Source organism: Bradysia coprophila, unplaced genomic scaffold (assembly GCF_014529535.1).
Source record: "Bradysia coprophila strain Holo2 unplaced genomic scaffold, BU_Bcop_v1 contig_232, whole genome shotgun sequence".
Classification (NCBI taxonomy): Eukaryota; Metazoa; Arthropoda; class Insecta; order Diptera; family Sciaridae; genus Bradysia; species Bradysia coprophila.
In genome coordinates, this window is record NW_023503493.1 from 2,372,707 (window position 1) to 2,390,141 (window position 17,435).

The following is a 17,435-nucleotide window of genomic DNA, read 5'->3' on the forward strand; positions in this document are numbered from 1 at the left end:
GTTTTACTTTTAAAAGGGCTCATAGTACATCAACTTGTCCAGAGGCCGTATTCGACACAAATTCATCGTTTCGCTAAATAATGGGAAAATAAGGAATGGAGTATGAATTTTACATGTTTCGGCAACAAGATCGGTAAATCTTCAACATAAATGTGAATAATTCAAAAGATGTAATAAGAAGTAGAGAGGTATTTCTTTGCCCAACAAGATGCATTGATTATAGTTGATGAAAACCAAATAATATCCCAAAAATAATCAACGAACATAAGTTACGCACAGTACCTAAACAGTACAGCTGAACATACAGAGCAGAAAGTTTATTTCCATAGTTTGTTTTTGTTTGTTCGGCTGAATTAGGCGATGTGTTACTTATTAAACACGGTCCCTATAATTTTCTACTTTGACTCATCTAATTATATAGTTCAGACTCAAATTTCTTCCTCATTTTTGGTTCTGCTATTTGGTCTACCACCGATAATTTCTAAAGTCATTTTTTGTAAAATTCACTAAAAAGTAACATCAAAAGATGTTACTCGTAGAAAAATAAATTCGTATCAAAATAAAATAAGCGATTAGATCTGGAAAGTTTCCTAAATATACAAATAGGATACTAACAAGACTTGGTATCCTAGCAAGTGGAAACATTTAGCGAATTCTAAAAATTAGAATTCAATTTTTGAAGGCAATGCGTAAGCATTGCTAATAAAGGTCGTAAACACAAAAAACACAAATCAATTAACTGAAGCAAGAGCTCACCCAAAGTTCCTTTGAATGTCAAAGGACAAACGAAGTTTCGGGATGTCGGACAGGACCTTTGTTAATACGGAGTCAATGCAATGGTAGCAGATGGAGGTTGGTTTTATCGTGTTAAATTTTCCGAGTTGAAAAACATTTTACGATTTTGTTTATCAAAATCTCACCTGCCAGTTTCACGACAAAAACTTTGAACAGAGCTGGTTCTCCAGTAAAGGTTTTTGAGTATTCACATTTCATCAATTCTTCTGGAGAATCTTCAAGGTTGTTAGACCAATAGCAGAACACATCTTCAGTTTTACTGTATTGGGGTTTCGGGTGTAATATCCATTTTCTTCGAACAGTGAAAACTTTTCCTTGGTCGTACTTCAGTTCTACCACTGCGTATTTCTGTACTATTTAATTTCAAAAATGAGGTCAATTTCGACTCATTTTAAAAACAAGAACTTACATTCGTCGTCCATTCTTTTTGATAATGTATTCGCAATCTAAAAAAACTACGATTTTTCAAAAGTCAAGGACTACTCACAAAGAGTACCACACTTTTACAAGAAACAGTTTTATTCTCGAAAATATTGATAGAGTCCTAGTCACATTCGTACTTGTTGGGCAGACTTGTTATAAAAGTTTCTTTCAAAGTTGAAATGAGTATAAGTTTCTGTTCTATATTTTCGGCAAGAACCTTTTCAAAAACAGGCTCATTCTTTATGCTGACCTTTTTGATATGCGAAGGAAAGTGTGGTACTGGTTCAATGTCCAGAATTTTGACAAGCAGAAATACTGCCTCGTTTTCCTTAAAAATTAGACTTATTTTACCCACACGTTCATCTTTTAACATGACCATAGTGTCATCCGTTTGTTTAGCTTTTTTGTAGCTTGCACTAAGGAAGATGTCATTGCCGTAAAATAACTTATAATAAGCTTCAACATAATCTAAGTTTTCCAGCTGGAGTAATGACCTCTCAATTGGCGTCAGCTTGTGTTTGTGAGGGCTTCCAAACAAAGTAATTTGACCTATAAGGGAACTTGTGTTTTTAAAGCTATTTTTTGATATTCATAACTAGCAACAGTTGGTTTTACTTCAGCTGGTCCCTATTCCATTGTTAGCTCAGGTGAAGCAAAACCAGCTGTTGCAAGGTATACATAACAAAAACGTAAGGACTCTACCTATTTTTTCGCTCTTTTTAATTCTCATGCTTTTCATTCTCTCAATGTAATTGAAGGTTGATGAAGTAGATTCGCATATGTTTCTCAAACGATTAAGTGAATTGTTGAACTCATATTTTGAAACAATTTGATGTTCAACATCTGTCGTCCCGTTAACATGTTTCACAAGTGACCCGTTGTTACTTTCAAAGTTAAAATTCGAATAGGCCCAGAGAGGGCCACAATCTTCTACACATTTCGGAACGTGTTTGAGTAAGTGGACGTTATGCATCATATTCTCTTCTCCGTACAGTTTTTCAAATTGAGCAACAAAAGTAAATAAGTTTTTCGTTGCTTTGTTTCGCTCGAGTTTTGTGATTTTTGATTTTAAAAATATAAATATTGCCTCCGAAAATAGTGTAAAATGGTTCAAGTATACTGACTTTAAAATTCCGTTAAGGCATGGAACTGCATAATAAAGTAACCAGTACTTAAGTTCGTGCGCTTTCCAATATTCTTTTTCTTCAATTGATCTCGGTTTTATTGAAAACGTTTTGATGGGTGCGATATTTCCCAAATTTTTATTGACTATCTCCGCTCCTCGGGGTGTGATGTAGTACTTTTCTCTGTGATTATTAGAGTCGAACCATAGACACAATAGTAGTTTTACAACACCTATGGCGAAAGGTTTATATTATACAGAGAAATGTGTTGTATCTGTAAGTTTGGTATACCTTCGAGGACACAATGCAGATAGTCTATGACGGTGCCTCTTATTAAATCAAATTCTTTGAATCCAAACATCGGTGAAATTCCTACTACACCCAAGCCAGCTTGTCCCGTCGATATAAGTAAGTTGATTAGTGATAACGTGCCTGAATGTGTCCTTTGAGTATGTTCCTCATCTGATTCTGTGTATTTGCTCGATGTGGAACTCCCTACCATAAATCCCGGATGATGACAATAGGAACATCCGAACTCTCCATTAAATTGCTTAAATTTTAAAACTTTACTTTTCGCAGGTAAGTCAGCAGTGAAGAGTAAGACACGAACGGTCACAGTTTTAATTGAATCGCTCGTTTTGACAACAATTTTTCTTTCGTCGAGATCATTCATTTCCTTAATTAGTGGCTTGAAATACAGCTCAAAACAGGGATCTGATCCAAACCATATTCCTGATAATAGTATGTTTTCTTGCTTGTATCTTTTAGACGGTGGGACCTCATTAATTATCCATTGTATTGGCCATAAACTTGCTTTTCGTTTTGATTTAAATACTCTGACGCCATCTGTATTCATTGTTAATGTAACCAACGGAACGTCGCCAACTTTCTTTCGCAAGGATTTGTACACTTCGCCATCAAAAATGTCTGCAATATCACCTGCCTCTGAATTTGGATGGTAATTCAAAATTCCAATATCTCCATAAATTTTTTTTTCGATCTGTTCTCTTAGAGGCAGTTCCATAAAAAAGTGACCATCATTCATTTTCTTTAGCGAATATTCAGTTTCACATACAGCACAAATATCAGGACTTCCATCGGTTTCATTTCTGTTGTCTTGAACTGATTTTAAATTTTCGTAAGTATCAATGTACACCATGCATTTTTTGCAGTAGAAATGGATTGATGGAGTGCGCTGATTTGGACCAAAGCACTTTTTAAATAGGTATTTTGTTCTCGGTAAATTGGAATCATCACCCAGTATATTGTGAAATAGTTTTAAAAGATCTTCGAGGGCGACCCAAGTCAGATGGTGTTGAAGGAAATATGCAAGGATCATAGTTATAGCGTCTGCCGTTTTGCATTCCAGTTTCGGATGAATCAGCTGATCAGAAATAGCATGAAAAATGTCATCAGTCTCATCATTCAATACTTCAACTTCAATATTGTCCTCATTCATAAGTTCAACATTTTTTGTTCCTCCATCTACAAACGCAGCCCCGTTCGTTGTATCTTCAAAATAATAAGTCACAAATTAAAAATCGATTGATCGATGAAAACTTGCTTTTTTAACCTGGATTTGCAGAATTGTTACTATTCAATTGATCAATATTTCGACGTTGCATTCTGAAGCTGGGCTTGGTGGTTTCTCTTTTTATTTTCTAATAAAATAAAATTTCCAGTTTCACGGTTCATTTCATTAAAATTTATTATATTAAAACCTTCGCCATATATTTTGTAAGAGGACTATCATCATCTGGCTCTAAATATCGTTTGTACATGTTTAAAGATTTTTTGTGACAAGATTCGAGTGTTCGTTACGACGAATATTTGATGACTGTTCCATGTTAGAACTTATTTCACGTTCTTATTTCATTTTAAGATTCTCAATGTTAAGTAGAGTGTTTTACATTCTCAACAGCATTATTAGGAATAAGAATATTTTACAATATGATATAATATGGATCGTTCTACGTCTTTTTTCGGTGGGTTTTGTACTCGGGAATCGGAAAAAATTCGAAATGATTTGTACGTACATTTTGATTCAATTGCTGAAGGAATTCAAATTATGAAAATCGAAAACGAATTCTTGTTGGGAAGTCCCCTTACCGAAGCCGCGTCGAAAATCTGTCTGGAAAAGAAAACAATTGAATTAAAGAATCTGGCAGAAAAATTGAAACATATAAGCAGGCACAGCGCATATTATCTTCTCCTTAGAATGCCATGTGATGATTCAACTGTTTAAGTCTTTCGAACAAAATTTTCATTTGGTCGTGTATCGTGAACAAAAGAACTGTCACGCAAACGGAGTGGAAATTGAATTTATTTCAATTTTTTACTCCGTTTACGTGACAGTAGCTTTGTTCTATTTTACAACTATCATGTAAACGAAGGCTAAACGGAGTGCTCTTCTTAAGTGGAAACTATACTTTAAATAAATGCATCTCTAACTTATCTGACAAAAATTTCACAACATTTTCATAGTGACAGTCATTAAAAGATTTCATTTGCACCATCCATAAGATTTGTCAATTTCTGAAACAACACAATTTTTACATTTCGTTCTGCTTTCTTTGAAAATTCATAATGACAAAATAGCTTTGTTCCAAATAACTTTAAACACAATTTTTTTTCTGGCCGAACGAGCACGATTTCACCCATAGAGATCGGTTTTCATATTGATGAGGTTGTATATCTATGGATGAAATTCGACAATCATATGACCTCGGAATAAACCTATAGAATTGTCGTGTGACGTCTAATGAAACTAAATAAATTACCGCTATTAGATTTTTAATTAGATGGTTGCGCGATTCACTGTCACAGTAAATGAGAAAAAGAAATGACCGCAACTGTGGTATTATTTGTATTAAGGTGAATTCTTCGCAGCTGTCACTTCTTTTTTGCGTTAACCAGCGTCCTTTTTTTTATTTATTGTCACCACGAAAAAAGGCTGTTGGCGCAACCTCCTAATAATATACAACCTTGGCAACCACAGCGGATCATACTGATACAGAGTGTGAGCTGTGTGGAATTCATTGAAAACGTGGAAATCATAAGATATGAGACTTTTGAGATGTCGTTCACTGTATCTCCGGCAATTTTAAACCTACATAGTCAAGTGATAGCTCGTTTTGCTCGTATTTGAAGGGAGAATATGGTAGAATAGGTTTTGTGACGATATAGACCAAAGGGTAGAAACTCAAATTTTCGGCTATATATAGTTGCTGCCAAGGTTGCCGCGTCTCAAAAAAAATTTCTTCGTTCTTTTTTTGGGGGGTTAGACTGCGTCAAGTCCTCCGCTATCGCTCCGGACATGATAATTGTGACGCTCTTTATCATCAAACACGGAATAGTTTCAGAGTACGGCGTTCGATAAATAGTTGATTTACCAAAAATAACATGGGGTCTCATCAAAATTTATTTTATTTCAACCATCACATACATTTAACCAAAGTATATAAACCCTGAAGGTAGCGCAAATCCGCAAGAACATACGGACCCCTACTTTGTTTGACCGATTGTAGCACATGCAGGTGCAGTAAAGTCTCTACAGCAGACGCCGAGGCACCAATCATTGCAATTTGGTATTAGGCAACCTGGTGTACAAATAGCCATGCATTCCGCCCACTCTTCAGAACGGCGTACTCTTACTCGTGCAGGAGAAAAATTTTCCACTGGCTGTTCACCACTCGAGCGGCAAACATTATCAAACAGTAGGATAATGACAACGGTGAACAGTAAAAGGAATTTCATTGCGGCAATCTGATACGAAATTGGAAAAGTAAAACTTTATTAACTTTGTCTGTGTCAGAATTTGTCAGAATTTAAAATAGAAATTGCATCACCTTTTGCAGAACAGGAAAGAAGACACTTTTCTTATACTTTCAGTAAGTTTTAGAACGAATGATTGAATTGACTGCTTTAAGACCTTTTTATAGATGTTTTTTAAAATCTTATCAGTTGTTTAAATACTGCAATGTTGTTCTTTACTTGTGAACAGATGGGAAAACAAGAACGGTAAGTAGGGTGGCCGTTTGTTAGCTATGGGCGATAATGATAATGATTATCGATAATTATCGACTTTTTTTTATCGAAAATTATCAAAAAAATATATCGATAAACGATAATTATTGATATTTTGATAATTACTGTTTGTTCAAAAATGAAATGCACAGTTTTTAGTATTTCGAGACATTTCAAAATTGCAATCTGTCAGATAGTAAAGGATGCGTTTAATTACCCGGCGAATTAAAAGATTTGAAATTTGAATGATTTTTTCCACAGCTACATATTTTTGCATGTTAAGTTTCTTACATTTTTGGCAGATAGCATTTTAATAGTAGGAAACTTAGATTTCGTAGGAAGAATTCGCGGACGGAAAAATGTAAATTTATTTTGAGTCTGAGTATTGTTCTACATCTATGATTTCTCTTAGATCGTGTTTCTATTCAAACAAATCGATGGTCTTTGAATACTCAAATCTGTAGAAAGACCGTCTGCTTCATACATTTAGCAAATTTTTTACAAGAAGTTTTATCAGCACTTGAAGTGACGATATTGGAAACACGAATAAGCATCAGGGAAAAAAAATTTGTCAACAATTATAAATCCCAGTACATGGGAATAGAGTTGAATTAAATTCTACTTTACACACATTTAATAGTTGCTTTTGTTATTCAATGCACAAAACTTATTCTACAAAACCAGTTCATTCGGTCAACATACATTTCTATTGGAATGGCAATTGTCAAAATGACATCGAAGCCATTGATTTATGATGCCGAGAAGGAACATTCATCTCGCAGAAATTTTACTTTTTCATTACTTTTTATGTTTTTGTATTTACTTTGAGTTATCATGAATAATGAAAAGGATTTCGTAAAAACACAAAAAAATAAACAAAACAATAAAAGAAATGTAAAAGTAAAATTTCTGAGAGATGAATGTACCTTCTCGTCATCATAAATCAATGGCTTCGATATTATTTTGACAATTGAAATTTCAATAGAACATGTATGTTGGCTCAGTGGACTGGTTTTGTAGAATAGGTTTTGTGCATTGAATATTTAACAAAAGCAACTATTAAATGTGTGTTAATTATAGGTTAATTCAACTCTATGATTCCCATGTAGTGCGTAATAATTACTAGAAAGATCACCAAAACTAGTTGATCAATGCAAAAATTGAACTTGTCTTGAAGCAAATTTATTCGGTATTTGAAAAAGAGTCGCTAATATATGCAGCTATAGTATTTTTGACAACTGTTAAAAGTTATGGAATGTATTGTGGATTGGATTGTATCGATTTATTTAAAATTCTCAATGGTGGCTGGGTTTTAACAGTTAGCCGCTGTACAACACCATCGATTTCTTTGAATAAAGACACGATCTAAGACAAATTATAGATGTCGAAAAATACTCAGACTAAAAATAAATTTATATTTTTCCGTTCGCAAATTCTTCTGACGAAATCTAAGTTTCCTACTATTAAAATGCTATTTGCAAAAAATGTAAGAAACTTAACATGCAAAAATCTGAAGCTGTGGAAAAAAACCATTCAAATTTCAAATCTGTTAATGCGCCGGTTAATTAAACGCATCCTTTACTATCTGACAGATTGAAATTGTCAACTGTCTCGAAATACTAAAAACTGTGCATTTCATTTTTGAACAAACTGTATCAAGATGTCGATAATTCGATAGATCGATATTTCGGTCCGAAAATCCGATATTTATCGATATATTCCGATATATCGGTACATGATCATATTTCGATATTTCGATAATTATCAAATTATTGATAACGATATGATTAATCGATTCGATTATCGATAATTTATTTCGATTGATACTATCGATAATTTTTAACGGCTCCCGTCCCAATCGTTTGTATTCAATTGTATATTTATTGGTAAATCAACGAAAAATGCCTCTCTAGATTTCGACGTCGAACCGATTTTCTACACGTTTCTACACAAGGCCGTTTGAAATGGCATCCACGTTAGAAATCCATCCACAGGATTTAAAATTTAGTACTCAAATGGCAGTTCATTTTTGACATAAAAGTTTGTGTAAATGCGCTAAAAAAGCAGGGTATATTGCGGATAAAGCGGTTAGTGAAGGGCCGAGTCGCAAGTTCGTTCACACTGAAAAATTTGAAGAAAAAAAATTCCGTAGGACGAACTTTTTGACTTTTCCCCATTCGCTCCTACTACGCCTAAAGTATTTTATTCGCAATCTGGGCGTCCATACGAGTCCAACGAGCTATCACACGCCACGAAAGGTTAAGATTTGGCCGAGATATTAATTTTCAAAACTTGGAATTTTGTTTGAAGAAATGGATTTTCACACGTTTTGAAATTGATGAATTTTACCAACCTCTGTTATTCTGTCACTTACTTTGTCACTTTGTGACAACGAAACTTTTGAATTTACCGGTGGATTTGGCCAAGGTAAATATATGGGCGGAAGGTAATGTCATACATAACCGAATCAGATGTGCAGTGGCATGAAAGTTAGCTATAACTGCCATCTCTCCACTTCTTTAAAAACACAAAATTGCTTTGAAACCTGGGCCATCTGTTTTGTGATAGGCACAACACTTTTTTGTGAAACACAAGTAAATCATAGTCAACCATTTGACAAAAAGGTGTTATTAGCATCGAACTATTGTGCTAGGCCCCGCGTCTAAATGGCATTTCCTCCGCCAATACTCTCCCTAGCAACCAAACTACAATTATTAAGGTGGTAGATACGTTTATGGATCACTGCTACTTTGTTCGCTCGTGTTGTTGGTTTTAAGTCATATTAAAAATCAGCGTTTCTCAAACTTATTTTCCCCCCTACATCGATTTTTTGAGAGAGTTTGGATGCTAGAGAGAGTATTGCCTCCGCTCATTTATTTACCTTGGATTTGGCCGAAATTTTCAGTGTATGTCAAGGACGTACGTAATTCTAAGAAACTAATTTGAAGGAATTTTTACAAAAGCTTATAATTTCGGAGCTAAGAGCGTGTTGAGCTATGTCAGCCATTCCTCAATTTTGGTTCGTTTTAAAGACAAATTTATAGAGTTTAGTATTCTAGTTGACGCATGTTTCACTGTTTATCCCAAAAATCACTCATTTGGGAGCTATGAGCGTTTTAATTGTGAGCTATTAGACTCATATTTCGGAAAGTACAGCAGATAGAAAGTTCTATTCAATGGCAAAGTCATAGAGTTTTGGATTCGACGCGTGTTTCAGGGTTTTCCTAAAAAGTCGTTTATTTTGGAACTATGACCATTTTAACCGAAATTTTTTTTTGCGTCACAACTGGCAGATGTTGAGAAAAGGTAAGAAAATTGGTAAAATAGGGAAAAATACGTCCTGAAACAAAGGAAAAACGGAAAAAGCCGAGTCATCTGCCAATTTTTTCGGTAAATTTTTTGCTTTTTTTGCGAGTCGAAGCTGTAAGCGTCACCTCCACCGACATCAGTTCTTTTGTAAGTGGATAACAGGACTTGTGTAACACCTCCACTGTAAGTGGTTTTGGGTGAAAATCATTACATACGCCTTAAAGAAAACTACTTGTTGCAGACTATTGCTATACAAAGGGGCAACGCAGCATGTATTCGCGGAACTTTAGGAAGGAATAGAGCAGATGATTTTTACTTATTGTAATATGTGTTGATTGAAAAAATCTTTTTAGACCCGTACGAAGTACTGGGGTCTTATAGGTTTACGCATACGTTTGTAACACGTCGAATTGGACTCCCTGAGTAAGGGGAAACCTATTGTGGTTGTCCAGAGATGCCAAATCAGCAAGAAAAAAAATGTCCGTCTGTCCGTCCGTCCGTCTGTCTGTCTGGACGATAACTTGAGTAAAACGCATCCGATTTTGAAAATTCTTTTTTTCCCCGTTTGGTAATGTCAAAAGACAGGCTAAGTTCGAAGATGAGTGATTTTGGATCGACCCCTCCCGAGCTGTGGCCCAATAAGTGCTTTACGGTTTTTCGAAGATATCTCCGGACATTTAAACGTTAAACTCGTAAGTGATACGTCAAATAAAAGGTATTTACAATACCGATCGACAAAAAAAAGTTTATGGAAATCGGATGACCGACTCGTGAGTTAGACCCCTTGGTGTGAAACAGGCACAGGGCGGCAAGCAATTTTTGCTTGTAGGTCGGCCACATTTGAACATATTTCGTCTGTTTTAGCTTTATTAGATAGGTATTGACCGTACCAATCAGGGAAAAAAAAGTTTATGAAATTATGTTCTCCGGAGCGTGAGCTAGGTCTCTTGGAGTGAGCTCTTATCTGGCTACTCGGCCGTACAGTGAACGTGGAGTATTTTGTCAATATCTCGAGTAAATTTTGACCGAATTTCATGATTTTTTTTGTTTAAAAGGTATTAACGAATGTAAAGCGTCGGTACTATTTTCGGTTTCCTAACAAAATGGCTGCCGGCGGCCATATTGGATTTTAGTAAAATTGAAGTATCTTGGGAAAAATGATGCTTAGAGAGTTTCTGTTAACATGGAAATAATGTGTTAAGTGTGAGGGGTTTCAGGGATTCCATATATGGACATCTATATATACCTATATACAGCTATATTGAGCTATATACATGCATATAGAGCTATATAATAGCATATTCCTCTGTGAAATGTTTATTTACAGTGAAATATAGGTAAATATAGCGGTATATAGCTGTTTAAATAGGAATTTATGAAATTTGACTTCGTACAGGGCTGTCTATATTGCCTCCGGCAATTTAATTGTATATGATAACAAGGCAAAGAGTGGATAATGTAAGTGATTTTAAAGGGAGAATAGTTTTTCAGCAGAGAAGAAAATGAAGTAAGAGAAATGAAGAGTTTCACATTAAAGGCTTTTGATACGAATAGGTGTTTCGTACGGGTCGGCGTTAGCTATGTTTTCTTTTACTGACTGTGCCGCGGCATGCCGTAAGCGAGCAGTCTTTTTTTACGCTCACAGTATAATAAGTACCAAAGCGATGTGTAAATCTTTGTCACCCTAATGGTGTGAATCAGCTCCGCTAAAATTTGTGTTAATTCAAGCTCAATTTAAACAAAAAACATTTTCTGTGGCATAAATACCAGTTTTTATATCTAAGTCTATTTACTCCAGTTGTTTTGTGTTCGAATTCTGTTTTTATCAAAAAGCTGCAAGTTATATTGGATGCGCAGCTAAAATGTTTTTTCGTGTGTTGCTATGGCAAATACCCTTGTGGGATATGGTGAAATGTGGTCTCAGTTTACTGGGTCATATAAACACTTTTACCCAAATAACGAAACCATTGGTTATGAATACAACAAGTCGACGTGTAAAGAGTGCAACACAGTTACGAATAACTGGGTTGGCCTCTTTACACAAACGATGAGTGTGCGTAAACATTATGTCGGTCAACGCATATTGTTCATGTCCCGAACGCGAAAACGTAGAGGTTGTTAAGTTAGTTGAGCTATATTTTGGGCGTGTTAATAAACGGACGTTCTGTCCAGTAAACTTAAATGCATAGTTCATTCTATTCTCCATACCCTCGTAGAAATAAAAATTGAATTGCAATCCTTTACAGTCAGCCAATTACATTATGACTACGGGATTGTAGGATGCTTTACTTTTACATCCTACACACGTCCCACATTCAATTGAACCAACGAATTCAGTTTCATTTTTGATATCGTCGATTGGCACCATTGACATACAACAAGTGGTTAGTTCTCATTATCTGCATGTGGTGTTACACCCAAAGTATATAAACACTGAAGGTAATGCAGACCCTCAGCGGATCAGAGAAATTACGGATCCAAACTTTCAGGTGAATTCATTTTCGTATGTTGTCTAACTTAGACTTGTGCAACATGACGGCCCTAAATCCTTCCAATTCACCACTAAATACAACTTGACGCAAACGAATTTTATATGTGTGCAACATAACGTCGCTAAATCGTTCCAAATTCACCGCTAGATGTAACTTGACGAAAACGAATTCAATACGTGTGCAACATGACGGAGCTAAAATTCACAGCGATGTGTAAATCTTTGTCACCCTAATGGTGTGAATCAGCTCCGCTAAAATTTTTGTCAATTCAAGCTCAAATTAAACAAAAAACATTTTCTGTCTAAATACCAGTTCTTATATCTAAGTATATTTACTCCAGTTGTTTTGTGTTCGGATTCTGTTTTTATCAAAAAGCTGCAAGTTATATTGTATGCGTAGCTAAAAGGTTTTTTTGTTCGTTGCTATGGCAAATACCCCAGTAGAAATAAAAATTGAATTGAAATCGTTTTTAGTCACCCAATTACATTATGACTACGGGATTGTATGATGCTTTACTTTTACATATCCTACACACGTCCCACAACGAATTCAGTTTAATTTTTGATTGTCTTATTGTCTGCTTGTGGTGGCACCATATACTTAGATATTTAGAATCTAGTATAGCACTGAACCAAGCACTAGAACTGATTTATCCACAAAATAAACAACATTTTTTGAACGGCCACAAGTATAAATTTAATGAGAGCCTCTAAAGTGTCACAAGTTTAAAATTTTTAGTTCACTTTAAAACATAGACAGATTTATAGAAGTTCGCACAAATAATTGTCAAATATTATTATTTAATGAAAATTTGTCAATAAACAATTGGATGAAACCTCGGATGAAACATTTATTTATCGAAACCAATATACTGTCAATAACTAGAGCATGTGTGTCCAAAATATAGTGCACCGGCAACTCTGATCTTTTATAATGACAACACAGTAGGGTTGCATACGCAGGCCCTTCCTGGAAAATCTGTTCTACTGCTTGGTTCAGATGCTATGAATCTAGGAATCCATACGAGTGCAACGAGCTGTCACACGTTATATTAGCTTACGATTTTGCTGAGATATTAAACGTCAAAATTTTGGTTTTTGTATGAAAATAAGCAAAATTTCGTTTTTACAGATAACTTCGATCGCCTACGTTAGTTAGTTCCAATGGAAAATTGGATCCAGCAACTTTTGAACGTTTCTATAGATTTTCCTAAAATTTTGGTTAGAGGCTAATATTGACCCAAAAATAAGAATGGAATTTTCAAAAGTTGGAAAAAACCAAGGTAAATATAGTGAGGAGGTAATGCCATTCAGACGCGCGGCCTAACACGCGGTTCGATGCCAATGACATCTTTTTTTTAAATGGTTGACTACGATTTATTTTTATTTCACAAAAATATTTTCACTATCTCACAACAGATGGCCCAACTTTCTATTCCATATTTTGCTTTCAATGAATGGATGAGATGGCGTTTGTATCGAACTTTCGTGCCACCGCACATCGTCTTTGTAGCACAATTTCTAAAATAAAAGATATCGCTAGAGTTGACGCTTTCAGCTTCGTTACGTAAAAATTAAATTGTTCGTCCAATTAGTTCAAAGAAGCTGGCTTAGTTTTACTCATCATCTGCCAAATAATTTTTAATTTTAATTTTAATTTTTTCTCCCAGATGTGTTGCAGATAAATTTTCTTGCTGGTCTGTTCCTGAACATCTGCCACTTTGCAGATTTTTTTTGGTAAAATTTTCGTTGTTTTTAGTCATTTTTTTTTGATAATTTAACGAAAATCGAAAATTTGACAAAAATTGAAGTTTTAACGAAAATTGAAAATTTGTCGAAAATTGAAAATTTGACGGAATTGGAAAATTTGACGAAAATCCACGGGCCTGACACTTTTAATGCTATTATTTATTTTTTAAATGTGCAGTTCATAGTATACAGCCCGTGCAAAAATGGAAAACTCGAAGAAATTTGAAAATTTGACAAAAATCGAAAATTTAAACAAAATTGAAAATTTGACGAAAATTTGAAGAAAATTGAAAATTTGACGAAAATTGAAAATTTAACGAAAATCGAAAAATTTGGTGAAAATCAACTCTTTGAAAGTGACCTAATTTTTCCAGCTGCCCAACATACCCCGAAAGTAACCAAATTTTTCTAAAGTATTCCAAATTGCAGCCATAATTTCAAAAAGTTTGAATTTTGAAACGACCAAACCACAACCAACTTCACAACAATCATCACAACACTATTGACATCACAACAAAATGGCTGTACGTACATTTATATATGAGGGAAATTGTTCCGAAAATTAACTAATTAATTCTTCAAAATTCTGATTTTTAAAAAAAATTTAGACTGGAAACAACCAAAATTTTACCAAAAAAATCTGCGTCGCATGTAGCAGATAAATTTTCTTGCTGTTCTGTTCCTGAAAATCTGCCACTTTGGGACGCAGATTTTTTTGGTAAAATTTTGGTTGTTTCCAGTCTAAATTTTTTTTTTGTAAAAATTATTTGACAGATGATAAGAAAACCTAAGCCAGCTTGTTTGAACTAATTGGGTGTAAAATTTAATTTTTGCGTAACGAAGCTGAAAGCGTCAACTCTAGCGATATCATTCATTTTAGAAATTGTATTTCAAAGACTGCGTCACACTTTTCTCGAAGAGATTTTTGTTGGGATATCAGTCGTTTTAGAAGTGTAGTCAACACTGCTTTTTATAACAGTTTACAGTTTTATCCAAAAATCCAAAATTTGACGAAATTCCAAAATCTGACGAAATTCAGAAAATTTGACGAAAATCGAAAATTTGACGAAAGTAACTCTCTAACTGCCACCATTCAAGAAACGAAGTGACTATTTACAGGCGCCTGCGAATAGTCTTTACATTCTAGAAAATGCTATTCGTAGGCGCCGGCGAATAGTCAAATTAGTATTGAAAATGCTATTCGCAGGCACCATCACAAACCTCATCGTAGTTCATAGAAACAATTGCTGTGAGATTGATTATGACCGCAAATGATAGGGGGTGGTGAACTGATGTCATTATAGAACCAATCAGCCGACGCGGACCACCTTCACTAGCAAGCTATGACAAACTATTTATTGACCATTTTTCGAACGACCGTATGTTAAGTTTGTAAACACTTTATGCTAAGAAATCACTGTACGGAATATCGAATCACTGTACACTTTGAAATAACTCTAAATTTATATCGAGTCTAGGAGTCTTTTAAATCAATTTCAACCTAGAATGCTTTGTAATAGGTTTAGATACAAGGCTCTGTAGAGCAAATAAAACATTCTGAACTCTAAAAGTGAAGTACTCAGTAGAAATTTGAAATAGTTCATCTGGCGCTTGAGAGCTGGGGAGAATATCCCACCAGATAGTAGTTAGTAAAAGTAGAACGGACGGCCGGGGCGGTGTACAACGTCTATAGTAACAGAACAGTCCAAGTGAACTGTACAATAAGACGGACGGCCTGGGTGGTTTATAACGTCCGATAGTTATTTACGTATCTGTTGTGGACGGTATATTTTAGGCAATTTCGCGAGTTGTAGCCCGAACGAAGTGAGGGCGACAAGCGAAAGTGCCTAAAATAAACCGTCCACAACAGATGCGTATACAACTTTTCATGCCGAGGGCCCAAATTACGAGAAAAATTCCGTAATTTTTGCCCAAGGCATGAAAAGTAAAGGAAACAGTCCAAGTGTACTGTGTAAAGAAGAACGGCCAGGGTGGTGTTTTAACGTTCATGTTAAACGTTGGTGGTAATTGGTGTCGGTCAATTATCTGCATACGTGTCTCTGGTAGAGACCGTCCCTACAGAAATAACACCGTACGTGGGTGCAACTCATTGGTGAACAAACGAGCCTGCAGGCAACTTTCACTGATCTAAAACAAATATTTTTAATATAAATGTACATACATCCCGATGTAATTAGAATTTTCGGTATTTTTATCGTTGCGCTTTAGCAACGGACTATAGCAGTACGTATGAGAAAAGTCTTCTAATGTGCGAAATTCTGAGTGTTAAGATGTAAATTTGGAATGTAGAGTGATTTTGAAGGTGAAATTTGAAATGAAAAATTGGTGCCAGGGTTTCTAAAAAATTCTAACAATAGACCGTGTGAAGTATAATAGTCATTTTTGTAACTGTTTTGGACGATTGATTTTAGACAATTTCGTGGATTGTAGGCCGAACAAAGTGATATATCAACCGTCCCAAACAGGTACACATGGGAATTTTCATGCAAAGAGCCGAAAATCCAAGAAAATTTGAAAAATTTCCCCCATTTTCGGCCCGAAGCATGAAAATAACTTATTTTTAATTGATGTAGATTATTATTCTGCAGAACAAAAGTGTGAACAGAAAATCTGAAAGATGTTTTCTTGATTTTATATTTCACTTTAAAATCTGTAATTTGAATAAGCCTAAAATGATATCTCGATACATTCTAATTCATTCTAATTGGATTCTTACTAAGATTCTAATAAGTGGGATGGCAATAATATTTTTCAATAATTTTTATAAAAAATGTTTAACATTTTTTTCTATTGTTTTCATGGTAAATCTTCTTTTTATTGAACTATGAAACTTTTTTCTCAAAATCGCACACGGTCTATTGTATTTTCCTTGTACAAAATAGCCACAATGCGGCTACTAAAACAACTGGATTTACTTGGACATAATGGTCACAAAGTACTGTAGCTGTTGAAGCGATTGGATTTTCCTGATACAGAATTTCCACAAAGTGGCTATCAAAAGAAATGGATTTTCCTTGTACAGACCTCACGGCACTATGGCAAATAAAACAACTGGATTTCCTTATACAGACAGAATTACTACAAAGTATTGTAGCTATCAAAATGGCTTCAATTTCCTTGTACAGAATGGCCACAAAGTCTGACCTGATGTGAAATTTTTTAACCTAAACTGAATTACTGAAATCTTAAAATCTGAATATATATTCAATCTGAAATGATCAGATCAGTTTCAGGTTCAGATTGATCTGACATTTTTGGGAAAGTTTCAATTAAAATGTTTAGTTAAACAGATCACTTCAGATTTTAGTTCAAACTGAATCTGAAAAATCCGATCTAAAATTATCAGATTCGGAACAAATTCAGTTGACTTTCCACTTTTTCCAGATCAGATCAATCCAGAAACAATCTGTTTCAAGTCCTATCAGTCAAGCCAGATGAGACGTGAACACATGTACATCACATTTAGACTCATATGAAAAAATATTTTTAATTAATCG

At 34.8% G+C, this 17,435-nt stretch overlaps 2 long non-coding RNA genes across 2 annotated transcripts in view; one reads left to right on the forward strand and one right to left on the reverse strand.

The window, feature by feature from the left end:
- LOC119075928 overlaps positions 1-17,230 on the forward strand; it is a 28,881-nt gene extending 11,651 nt beyond the window's left edge. The window contains exons 2-5 of the long non-coding RNA XR_005087499.1: positions 43-47; positions 2,604-2,612; positions 9,204-9,206; positions 17,202-17,230. This is a non-coding gene — a long non-coding RNA (uncharacterized LOC119075928). The remainder of the gene's footprint in view (positions 1-42; positions 48-2,603; positions 2,613-9,203; positions 9,207-17,201) is intronic.
- LOC119075922 lies at positions 5,751-6,301 on the reverse strand. Its single transcript, XR_005087493.1, has 2 exons — positions 6,191-6,301; positions 5,751-6,107 (listed from the first exon to the last, which is right to left on the reverse strand). It is a non-coding gene; the product is annotated as an uncharacterized LOC119075922 (long non-coding RNA).
- Positions 17,231-17,435: the final 205 nt, after the last annotated feature.